The sequence below is a fragment of the Dipodomys spectabilis genome, unplaced genomic scaffold (genome assembly GCF_019054845.1).
Source record: "Dipodomys spectabilis isolate Male_0828 unplaced genomic scaffold, ASM1905484v1 ptg000972l, whole genome shotgun sequence".
Classification (NCBI taxonomy): Eukaryota; Metazoa; Chordata; class Mammalia; order Rodentia; family Heteromyidae; genus Dipodomys; species Dipodomys spectabilis.
The window spans coordinates 11,739-24,057 of NW_024871649.1; the positions used below are offsets into that span (position 1 = coordinate 11,739).

At 32.7% G+C, this 12,319-nt stretch overlaps 1 pseudogene; it reads left to right on the top strand.

The window, feature by feature from the left end:
- The first annotated feature begins 8,357 nt into the window (after positions 1-8,357).
- Positions 8,358-8,457, top strand: LOC122102913 (annotated as a pseudogene).
- The last annotated feature ends 3,862 nt before the right edge of the window (positions 8,458-12,319 follow it).

Sequence of the window (12,319 nt, forward strand, 5' to 3'; positions counted from 1 at the left end):
CATCTATCTTTATGTGAATTCTTGAGTTAAAAATCTGGGATACAGCTTAGACTTCACACTCACAAAAATATTTGTAGTTTAAAAGCTGATTCCACTGGATAAATAAAACCTACGAGTATAAAGCAGTCTGGGAAGTTCAGTTTGCATCCAGCATGGGCAGAACAGTTTTTGAGACACTATCTATTATAACCTGCCAAAAGCTGGATTGGAAGAATGGCTCAGGTCATGGAATACCAGTCATGAGCAAGATTGATAAATAAGAGCTTGTGGCTTTTGCATACATACATACAAACATAATCATAAACACAGAGGCACTAAAATGTGCACACACAAATACACAAATGATACAACTCTCAGAATATGTAGAAAATTTAGAAAGCAATGGAAAATATGTCCTGAGTAAGACAAGAATCAAGTGATAATTTTTAAAATTAGAAAATCCTCAAGTGAACTTTCTTCAAAAAAGTTTGAGAATATTAGATAGGAAAAATAAAGATAGTAAGAGAGTCAAGTAATCAATACTAAAGGGATTGGATCCATGGAGGAATGAATCAGAGACCACACAGGTGATTTGAAAATGTTCATATCCTGTGTCAAATATTAGAACATATTTGAAAATAGTACATGAACAGTCTGAGAAGTCTAGTGGATAATATCACTGGAGAAGTTCAGAATTGCTAGTCTGTATCTAGATTAAATAAACCAAGAAACTATGGCAGGGCAAAGTGATACAAGGCTAGAATTCTAGTACACAGACTGACAGGAGATTAGAGAGTGGAATTACATAGTGATACCTTCCCTGAACTAGGTAGTACAATTTTGTCTTAATAAAACAAAATAAAAAAGAAAGGAATACACAGTTGGATGTTTGGGGGTAATTTTGTCACTATGTTTTGAGAAGTCAAGGTTCTTATTACAATGCAACTCATATATAATCCTCAGTTGTGTTTCAAATGCTGTCTTCATTACAGAACATTTCAAGATGCAAAATGGCTCTTGATTCCTATCCAAAATTCTCATCCAAATTTATCATAATTCTGTTGGATTCCAAAGAATTGTTGAAGGATTACAAAAGCTTAAGCCCAGAGAAAAAGCAAAGTTCGTCTAATGTATGTCTTCGTAGATATTGCTAAATTAGAATTTAGATTTAAAATAAATGTTTTGGTTTTGTTTTTATTTTCATATTCTATAAGACATTACAAAATTCTTTTTAAGTAGAGAGTTTAATTGACAAATTCACAAATGATTCTTGCATTCTACTTGCCTAGAATATACTTTCAAGAGAGTTATAATTAGAACTTAGTTAATAGATAATTCCAACATTTCATGTATAAAATGATAATGTGAATAATGTAGACAGAGTTGGCAACAAATAGATGATGTTAATTTATAAATTTAGAAAACAGCAATTTTTGAGGCTTTGGTATACCATGGTAGGAAGAGAATAATTGTATGACATCTTATTTTTCTACCTGTATATAACACAGGAAGCAATTTCCTAAATTATGTGCCTCTGTATACAATGAGGAAATTGTTAGGTTTGGGGGTTGTTTTTATTTTTGTTTTTGTTTTATTGATTTGTCATAGGGCTTGAACTCTGGGCCTGGACACTGTCTCTGAGCCTGTTTATTCTCAAGGCTCGTGTCCTACCACTTCAACTTCAGTGCCACTTTATCTCTGACTTTTTTGAGAAGATTCTTAGAGATAAGAATCTAGGGAACCTTCTTCCCTGAGTGGGTTTTGAACTGTAATCTTCCTATCTTAGCATCCTAAATATCTATGATAGTTAAAAAAAAAACATAAATATAAATATTTGCAAGTGTTCTGATCTCAAGATTACCAGTGGGGGAAAATGATGCAACCTAGTTTATTGTGGTGTTCTTTCCAGAACACGGAGGGCATCACATTAGCAGAGGTGTAGTATTTTTTCACAATAGAGATAAGCTATTCATGATGTGAATTAAGGGAATTTTGAGGTGTACCCTACAAGTTGGAAACTGTTGGGCTAGGATGATTTTATGGCATAAATCTTAGGAATGATGGTCATAGAAATAATAACTTATTCTGATAAACAATTGCTTACTCTTGAAGAATTAATTATTACAGGAGTGTCATAGTTTTATCCTCTACCAGAATGTGGCTATTTTTCTGTTGATTTTTCAATCTGTAACACCCCACTGGAATCTGCATCTATTGCAGAATTTCATAACATGCCAACAGGAGTGGAATGTTCAGAATTTGAAAATGAGTAGTTATCAGTCATAGGAATTTTGAAGAACACATATATTCTCTCCTCTTAACCACTTATTTACTTTTAAAAGTTATGGGTTTCCATAGAATTAAACTGTTTTTGGTTTGAGTATGAGAAAGTACTTAATTTATTCTTTTTTCAAAATATTGTCAAGCATATTGTGAAAATATTATCTAGATGGATTCAAGTTGATGTTCCTCTGATTAAAAAGGGTTAATTAATTCAAATTAGATGCAAAATAGTATTAATTTTTAAAAAGTTACTACATAAAGTGTAATATTTACTATAAAATACAGTGAAATTTTTTCATGCAACTTATTTTTTTAATTAATTTTATTGTCAAAGTGATGTACAGTAGGATTGCAGTAATTGTAAGGTAGTTAATATATAACTTTTCAAAGGTGTTACCCCCTCCTTCATTTTTCTCACAGTTTTCCTTCACCTCAATACTCCTCACAAGTTGTAATGTACATTTCCAACATATTGTCTTGTGAGTATTGCTATTGCATTGGTTTGCCCTTTGTCCTTTGTCTCACCATTTTGTTGTTACTCTTCCCTTCCCTAATTAAGGTAAATGTATACACAATACACAGGGTACCAAAATCAAATACAGCCTGGGACAAACCATAGGGGATAAAAAACAAAGAAAAGATTAATTACATAGTACATTAAAAACACAAACCGTATATAAAAATCTGTTTCGATATCTTGGAGTTCATTTTGCTCAGCATCAGCTTATATAGACATATGTGTGCATAACAAAGCCACTGGAAAATAATAATTTCATGGACACTATATCAGGAAAACAGCATGTTAACAGTTTTTGATGGTAAAGTTGGAATTAGGATTGGTAAATTCGCTATTCTGATAAAGGAATTTCAAAAGAGTTTTCAAATTATGCCAGGTAAATTTTAATTGCTCAAACTTTTTTAACAACTTAGCCTATTAAGAAAATTTAAAATTGCCTCGGAAAATAGGCTTTCATGCAAAGAAATCCATGGAGACTTAGTAGAGAGGAAGTAATGTGGATAAAGTTGGCTCATTTTCACACTAAACAAACAAACCACAGAAACCTTGCTATAAATACTGTAGTTTCCCTCAAGAATTATCCTTACCCTGGACATATACTCTCACTGTGTGAAACAAGGTTGTAGTGTAATTTAAATTCAATTTTTTTTTAAAAAAAGACATCAAAATGTGTGAATTGACCTTTAATTACCAAAAAGAAATTCTCTGAAAAAGATAATTTGGGTCAAAATATTTAGGGAGAAAGTGCCCTCCATAATGAAAGAAGGTATTGGGTATACACTTTTCTGTTTTTGATACTTTCCACAATGTTTTTACATGTGAAGCACTGAAACAAAGAAAAAAATCGGATTGGATACCTCAAACCAATGATTTCACCTTTCTAAGTAGCTCACAAAATATAATATCCTTATTAACATGAAATAGTGAAGACTTCTCTTATTACATTAGCCAAAAAGTTTTGGGATCAGAAAACAATTGAGCAAATTGAAAAGGTAAGAAAAGGTGTTCTTAGAACCCCTAGATAAGCGTATTGGCTTCAGCAGTAGAGGGATTCCAAAACTTTTTGATATAGATTTTGTTAATATTTTTGTTACCTAAAGTGATTTTACAGAGCCTGTTTGGCTCATTACAATGCAGACCAGATTGAATGAAGACATGAACATAAATTCCACATCCAAATAAAAGAGTTTAAAAAGAGAAACCATGAAGATGTAGCAGTGGGAGAGGGTTATGCTCCTTCAGCTTCAATAGACTTGAAGCAAAGAAGGTGTGATTAATTGGAAATCAGGCAAGAACTATGAGGAGGACATAGAAGTAGAACAAAGAAGTATTGTCCATTGTAACAGATACTGTCATACAAGATATGGGTGATTTAACTCTATTTTTCTCCATACATCTTGTTGAGCAAATGCAAGACCAAGAGAAAATAATCTATTGAAATAATTTTGAAAAGAATAACTTTGTTCCTGATATGTTATCTAAGGAGAGTCTTAGGAGAGAAGATTAAAGTAAGTGGAGTGTACTTCCTCTAAGCATCTTGTTAACAACATATATCTTTTTAGGTTAGAAGTGATTGAACCAAAAAGTGGGGGAGTAATTATTTTATGGCTCTTTAGACACAAGAAGACTTTCAAGGTAAAAAAAAAGTATAGCTAAATATTTGTGATCACAGCTTCTTGGACTGGTTTTATGGAGACAAAATTTTACATTACAATTTGTCTTCATTAACATAGATGTTGGGTTTTCGTGGCAACAAAATGCAAAGTTGAAGTTTAATGGACTCTCTTGGATAAGTAAACAGCATGGTAGAAAAAATGGCAAATAATATTTACTAAATTAGTTTGACTAATTACTTTGCCAGAACAAAGAATGAAAGATATAATTCAAAATCACTTGACTTAAAAGTATGAAGAAAGAGTAGTTAAGAGAGATGAGAGAAAACATAGAGGACTCCTCTGTCTCCAGTGGAATAATGGGTTCTTGATCTTGTTTCTTCCATTCTATCTTCACAAGCTAACAAGTGTGGCTGAGGACTGGAGTATCCATTGCAGACAAAGAGAACACACAGAAGAAAATATTTGTAGCAGATGTTGGTGATTCTTAACCTTAGACAATCTATTTAAATCTGTTCAAAATTCTTTGCTACCCCAAACTGCCCTCTTTGAACAACGTTATTTGCTTTTCCCAAGACTACCCTTCATCAACTATTTAAAATTTTGAGAGGTCATATTCATCCTCTCTAGAGATTGCTGTTTGGTTTTGATTTTTGTGTGTTTTTGTTTTTTGTTGTGTTTTATAACTAAATCTCAAAAGGTTGTGCAAGTGTATTACAATAAATATGCCCATCAAATTGTCCAATATTCCTGGATTGGAGTGACTCCTTCTATCATTCTCAGCCAACCCCTTCTCCAAGATTTATTTCAGATTTACCACTTCCTTTATCACATGTGTACATTGAGTATTCTAGCTGTACTTGCCCCTTGTTCCATTTTTCATTCATTCTATGTCTTTCCTCTCTGGTTTCAACTTCCTGATAGTCATTCTGTTAAACTGTCTGCTAATACTTTGAAAGGTTTATATACCTTCCATGGAGTTTCAATTCTGCTCATACTTGAACTGATGTCAGGTTATTTTTCCATAATTAATTCATCTGCAATAACAATTTGCAAGACTGGAGACATGAAGCACCTAGACATGATTTTATTCTCATCCATTTGGAAGATTAAACTTTAGTCAACAAGAAAGTTTAAAAATGTTTAGAATATTTTCCTAACTAACAAATTTTATAAATGGCTTTGTAAAAAGGCTTGTGATTATTTTATTTTACATGGGATAATAATTTCTACTTCCTATAAGTTTTGTAAAAAGAAGAAAACTACGATTTACTACTGTAGAGGAATATGGTAGAAATACAAGACAGATTTTATGTTTGTCATATCTCTGATGAGTACCCATGTTCGTGACTTTAAGTCATATTTCTTACCATGTTAGACAGATAGGGAAAACATAAACAACATATGATAAGGCAACTATTTGTGACTTTTTAAAATATACCTTATTAAGTGATGAAGCTTACTTTATTAGCTAGTGTTTGAGTTTGAATTATGGGAGGTTGAACTATTTAACAAATTCCTGGAAGGCACCTACTGAACAACACAATTGGTGGGAGGTACTATTTCTACCCTTTAATGAATGGTTGAACCTCTTTGGCATTAGTGCTGGGTAAATGAATCAACTCTATTGTAACTTGCACCCTAAGCTTGAAAAGTTTGTAATGTCACTAATTATCATCGACTTGTCAATTGTTATTTTGGCGAATGTGATTTTAAAAGATTATTTGCAAAGGAATCTGTTTTCAGGAGATTAAATATAGGTTATCATTTGTTTGTGAATGATAACATTTTTATACTACATAACCAAGTTTTACTGAAGTACCAGTATTTTGAAGCATTAATGATCTTCTCAATTAATGTTTTTGTGAAGTAAATTTGACCTATAAGTCAAGTTTTCCTAACCTTGGTAGACCAATTATGGATCTATCATTCTAGGAACCATTTTTTTGGCCTACTTATGTTGGATATTTGCTGGCCTGAAATCTTTCAGTAATTATTAGAAGAAGTGTATTAAAAATAATTTGTGATCTTGTTCACTCATATGGACTGGTCATTTGTAAATTGAAAGTTTGAATTACTGTACTTTTTCCGATTTTGTGATCTCATATTTCATTTTAAGTTGCCTTGCATTTCACAATTGCTTACTGCTAATTCCAGTGTCGTAAGGAATTGAGATGGATTTTCAATTACTTTCTAGGCATGTTGCATGGGCCTAGATGAGAAGTCTTGCCCTTGTTACTTGATGATGCGGATAACTGAGACCTGGGATCCTAGGACCCGTGTGTCCTGCAGAAGAATAATACATTTTAGACATCAGGTCAGCAAAATTTGGGTATAATCAGTAGGAATGCTTCAGAAATATGGAGAAAAACATTTTGGAACCGGTGAGTTAAAATAATAAACAGAGTAGCAGAGTAAATTCCCTTATAGATTAGAGGAAAACAAAAATTTCTTTTTAAAATGTGAATTCTGAAGACCAAGAACACTTAATACATATCACAAGTTTATACTGAAGACATTGCATTGATACTTTTCATATTCTAATATATATTCTAAACCTAATTATTTATATTCCAATGTATTTATTGTAATATGTATCTATTTATTTGTCAAATTATCAATTAATTCTAGTAAGTTTCATTGTGTGAAATAAAATATCAGCACGTATAAATATAAAATACATAACTATATATAAAATAAGAAAAAGACACATGTTTTGCAATGTTCTGTTGTAGTTAGGGTATCAAAGACAACTGTGTTTTAAAATATTATTCCATTATTTCTACCTCAGTGTTTGGTAGCGTAGGACCTAAAGCTTTACCATTTGTAGATTTACAGCCTAGAAGCAAGAGGAAACACTGTGATTAAAACATTACCAATTTAAGGCCTAATATGGGGGAGAAACATATAGACTTTTCTTGTAACTATGAAAATATTTGGTGAATGAAAGGGAGTAGTGTAAATTCCTGCCTGGATGGATGGTAGACTGGCCAGGACATTAGGTAATCATGCTTATGAAAATTTTTTTCACCTTCTTGACTTTAGCCTCTTTTGAAATGTTAGGTATAAAAAAACAATTATATTTTGATAAAATACTTTCTAGTCTAAACGATTCTGTCTTAACTGTTTATCTTTCTATGATCCCTTTTTTTTTTTTTACTCCTTTTTCTTTTTTTTTTTAAATTTAATTTAATTTTATTTGTGAACATACTGTACAGAGGAGTTACAGTTACATGGGCAGGATAATGTGTACATTTCTTACCAAGCATTGCAGCCTCCTCCTTTGTTTACCCTTCACATCCCTTCCCAGCCTCCCCCCTCCCCTCCTAATCCCAATCCTTCTCCTTCCTCCCCCCCCAACCCCCCCCCCCCCGCACCAACGTTGTAAAGTTCGTTTTGGACATGACAACTTGTGGACCTGTTGCAACAATGAGAAGTACAAGTTGTCTATGATCCCTTTTAAGTAAGATTAGTTTTGTTCCAATAAGAAAATCTATGCTGTCATGGTAAGATATTCTGGTTGGTCTGTTGCTACATGGAAGAAGAGTAAAGGGTCAGTTAGATATTTTTGCAAGTAAGACCTCATTTAGGAATTTTTAAGCTGCAGAAGTTTAGAAGTAGCTCTTAAGCAAGGCTTACTTTGCATTCATTAGCTCCACAAAGATAATTCAGTAGATAAATAAGTACTTGAAAAGCCATCATCTTTGGTCCTAGCTAAAAAGGCTTCAAAGTATGATCAAATTTAAAATGAAAAAAGACTTAAAATAGTCATTGACAAAAAATTTGCAAATGTGATCAATCGACCAAACAATATAAGTTTTTTTCCAATATACATAGAATTTTAGCGAAGTAAGATCAATAGTATTTTTAGGAACAATAAGGTTTCCTAGTTACAAACAGTCAACTAAGGATATATGCCTGTATAAAGACTGCATCATTAAATACTTAAATTTATAGGATACTACATGCTTCAGCAGCACGTTTACCCAAATTACAACAATATAGAGATTAACATGGCACTTGCACAAGGATGATATGAAAATTTGTGAAGTATTCCATATTTTTCATTCTTCAGATGCAAGAAATGAAAATCAGTTATTAAAACATTGATTACAAAAATACAAATGTAACAGTACATGTAATTCATTGAACTGAAAGTTAGTTTGACATCAGTGTACTAAATCCTCAACTTAGAAAGGCCTTTACATAGCATAATCTTTACAAAACTTTTGAAATTAGATAACATTGTCATTTTATCCCAAAGAAATAAAATACTATAAGGACTTAGGAAAAAAAGGAATCTTAAACTGTTTCTATATGGAATGCTATCTGAAATAACACATTTAATAATGAGCCTATATATTATAAAACAATATAGAATTCAAAGTATCTTATCAAGGAGCGAATGAAATACATTATGGACATTATACAAACAAAATACAGATTATTTTAAAATATAAATTTTTCATACAAGCACAAGAAATATTTTAGTTTCTGTACTACTCATTTCAACACATAAGTTAAAATGATTTCTGATTTAAAAAATCACAAACTCTGCAGAAATCATTATAGATGTGTACAAACAAATCTTGAATACATTTTGACATCAAAGCCAGACAATTCACTTGGAGAATACCATGGAATCCATGAATTTTTATTTATTTATTTATTTATTTTTTTTGCCAGTCATGGTGCCTGAACTCTGGGCCTGGGCACTGTCCCTCAGCTCTTCAGCTCAAGGCTAGTGCTCTACCTCTTGAGCCACAGCACCACTTCCAGCTTTTTCTGCTTATGTGGTGCTGAGGAATCGAACTCAGGGCCTCATGCATGCAAGGCAAGCACTCTACCACTGAGCCACCTTCCCAGCCCTGAATCCATGAATTTTTAAAGTAAGATATTGCCGTTGCTTTTTATTGTGAAAATATTTTGTACAGACAAAAGATGGATTGGCATTTTTGAAATTTAAGAAACTTAACCGAACCATTAAGATTTAGGAGAACAATTTTTACATCCTTCCACAAATTCAAAGAGGTAGTGATACATATTCATCCTTTTGGCAATATCAAATGCATTTTCTTCCAAGTTCTTCAGACCTGGTTTGACATAATGCTTCAATAGAATGAGATCCAGCATATCTTTGCTATTTCTATTCCAAGCAGCAAGGTGCAAGGTGGTCAAGAGGACTTTAGTTTGAGCATTGGTATCTGCATCATGATGAACTAAGAGAGAAGCCACTTTGGTATTATTCCACATATAAGCACTGTGCAGGGGTGCCCAGCCATTCAGTTATTGCATGAATATCTGCCTTGAGCCACCAACTCATGGAAAATGTCTAAGTGTCCACTGTAGGCTTCCTGTTGAAGAAAGGTATACTCATCATCATCCCTAGTATTCACATGAGTGTCCTTTTTGGAAAGTAGTCTCTGTACTGTAGTAAGCTAATTATTTTCAGCAGCCCAAAAAAAATTTGCTTGAATACTTCTCCATATTTTTTTGCAAATGATACCATTCCTCACTTTTTGATCTTGTTCCTTGTCTTCATCAGAATTGCCTAACCAGAGACATTGAGTACCAGTGGGAATGAGGTACACATGTATTCCCCAATAGTTCACGTTGGTTGAACTGGTCAGAAAAATCCAGTGAATTTTCTACATCTGTTTTTTTCACCATGTTTTTTTTCCCTTTTTCCATTTTTACTATTCGAAATTATTCTAACTGGAGAGTAGGGAATTGATAGAAAGAGAGGAAAGGTTTTCCTCCATATTCAAAGGTACAGACTGAAATTGAGGACCAGTGGTATCTTCATGTGCAGCTTATTCTAGGAATGAGAAAATATGTAAATGATTTGGGAAATGCCAGAGCAGAAAGTGAAATGATGAAACCAAAAATATAAAAGCAAAATAAATTAGGATAATTATGGAGCAGTTATATTATCTATGAGAACCATGAAAGGGAGAGAGGAAGTGAGAGACCCATGTGCAATGACCTATCTAGCCACAAAATCCATGCCTCTGATCAATTTATAGAACAAACAATTTTATTTTTCAAAAGAGATAGAAATAGAATTTATGTATTTACTTGAAATTAGTAAATACATTTTTAATAACCTACATAAAGAGACATAGATTTGACCAAATTACAGACAAAGATCTAAATCCCTGATAATTCTAGCAACAGATCTGACTGAAATCAGTCGAATCAAACTTTTCCTGTACAGTGAAGGAATAGGTCCAGGCTAGGAAAGCAGCTAGAGAAGTCAGGCCGATTGTATCTGGGACAAAACTTTGTGGAAAATGGTATCAAGGATTAATTGCTGGTGATCCACTTGTACTGGAACTGTGAATCTGAACTATTGCTTGCTGATTCTGAACTATTGCTTTAATCATTATATGTTCCAAGAAGAAAAGGTGAGATTTAACTGATAGCAAAGGATTAGTAATACACTTTGACTTCTCATTAAGCACCTTCCATCATCAAAATCACATAAAGACAATAGACAGACCTACTTTTTTAGATGAAAACAAGTGTCTTTAAAAACAAGGTAATTAAGTATTCCTACAAAGGACTTCTATTTTACTACTGCATTATACAGTTTTTTTCTAATGTTGGGTAACAAATAATGGATCTATTAGAAAGCTCTTAAAGCTCATATGTTCAATAGTGAATTCTCTTATATTATATCATGGTATTTTTGTTTATGGTTTTAAGAAGAAAATTACTAGCTTAAATTTCTGACAGGACAATATCATCACTGTACAACTTGCTTCTATACTCTAAGTTTTAAATTACTATCTAAGTATGTGCATTAGATAGCTTTAGAGGAAAAACTAGACGCCACACTGGTGGCTCATGTATTTATCCTAGCTAATCAGAAAGATGAAATCTGAGGATTGCGGTTTGAAACCAGACCAAGCAAAAAAAAAGTCCATTAGATTCTGATTTGAAAGTAACCAGCAAAAGCTAGAAATGGAGCTGTGGGACAAGCAGTAAAATTCTAGGCTTGAGAAAACTAAAAAAAAAAAAAAAATTCTGGGACAGAGCCAGGCCCTGAGTTCAAGACTAGTATTAGCACCAAACAAATGAACGAATGAATTAATTAAAATAAATTAATTGGTCACATGTGGCAAGGCAAGTAAAATGTAACACCCATGGTGACTGGATTGTGTATTATTTTGTAATAAGGCAAATTTACGTTTGTCCTAATCACTAATATTTTATTTGTACTTTTTTGTACTAAACCCTGAATTTAGCATGCAAGTATATATGTGTACATGTGCACTCATGTGTGTATGTGTATATGTGTGCGTGTGCTCTTGCAATGTTGCTTGCAAATGTGGACAGGGTGATGCTGAAAAGAGCTAACTGTGTTGCAATGTAATTATTTATCAGTGTTCTGTCATTTTATTTCTGTGGAGCCACCCTTCTGCACATTTTATTTGTCAAATAATTACATCATCATAATCAAAGCATATACAATAGTAAGTTAGATAAATCGTGACCACTTTCAGATCTTACTATATGTTAGGTGAGAAGATACAGATATAATTAGGTAGTAAATTATTGCTATAAGATGACTGTCAGTACAAAATATGTATTTGACCTCTTAAATTGGTTATACTTTTAAGATATACTCATGGAGTGAGTTTGACTGACTTGACCAAACAGTTATTACTCTCTGGTTATTCCTGTCAAACACAAGGTGGATAAACTCTTTCCGGATTTCTGTTGAAAATAACTTTCTTTATAACATCATATCTATTCTCACTAAGATAATTAACCATGTATTTATTAGGTTTGAATATCCGATCATATTGACTGAAAATCAGTATTGTGGATATGCTTGTTAGATATACCTTTCAAAAACAAACAAACAAAAAGCATGTGTCACCTCCAGATAGTGGATGCATTCGAAGTTGTTTTGTATATG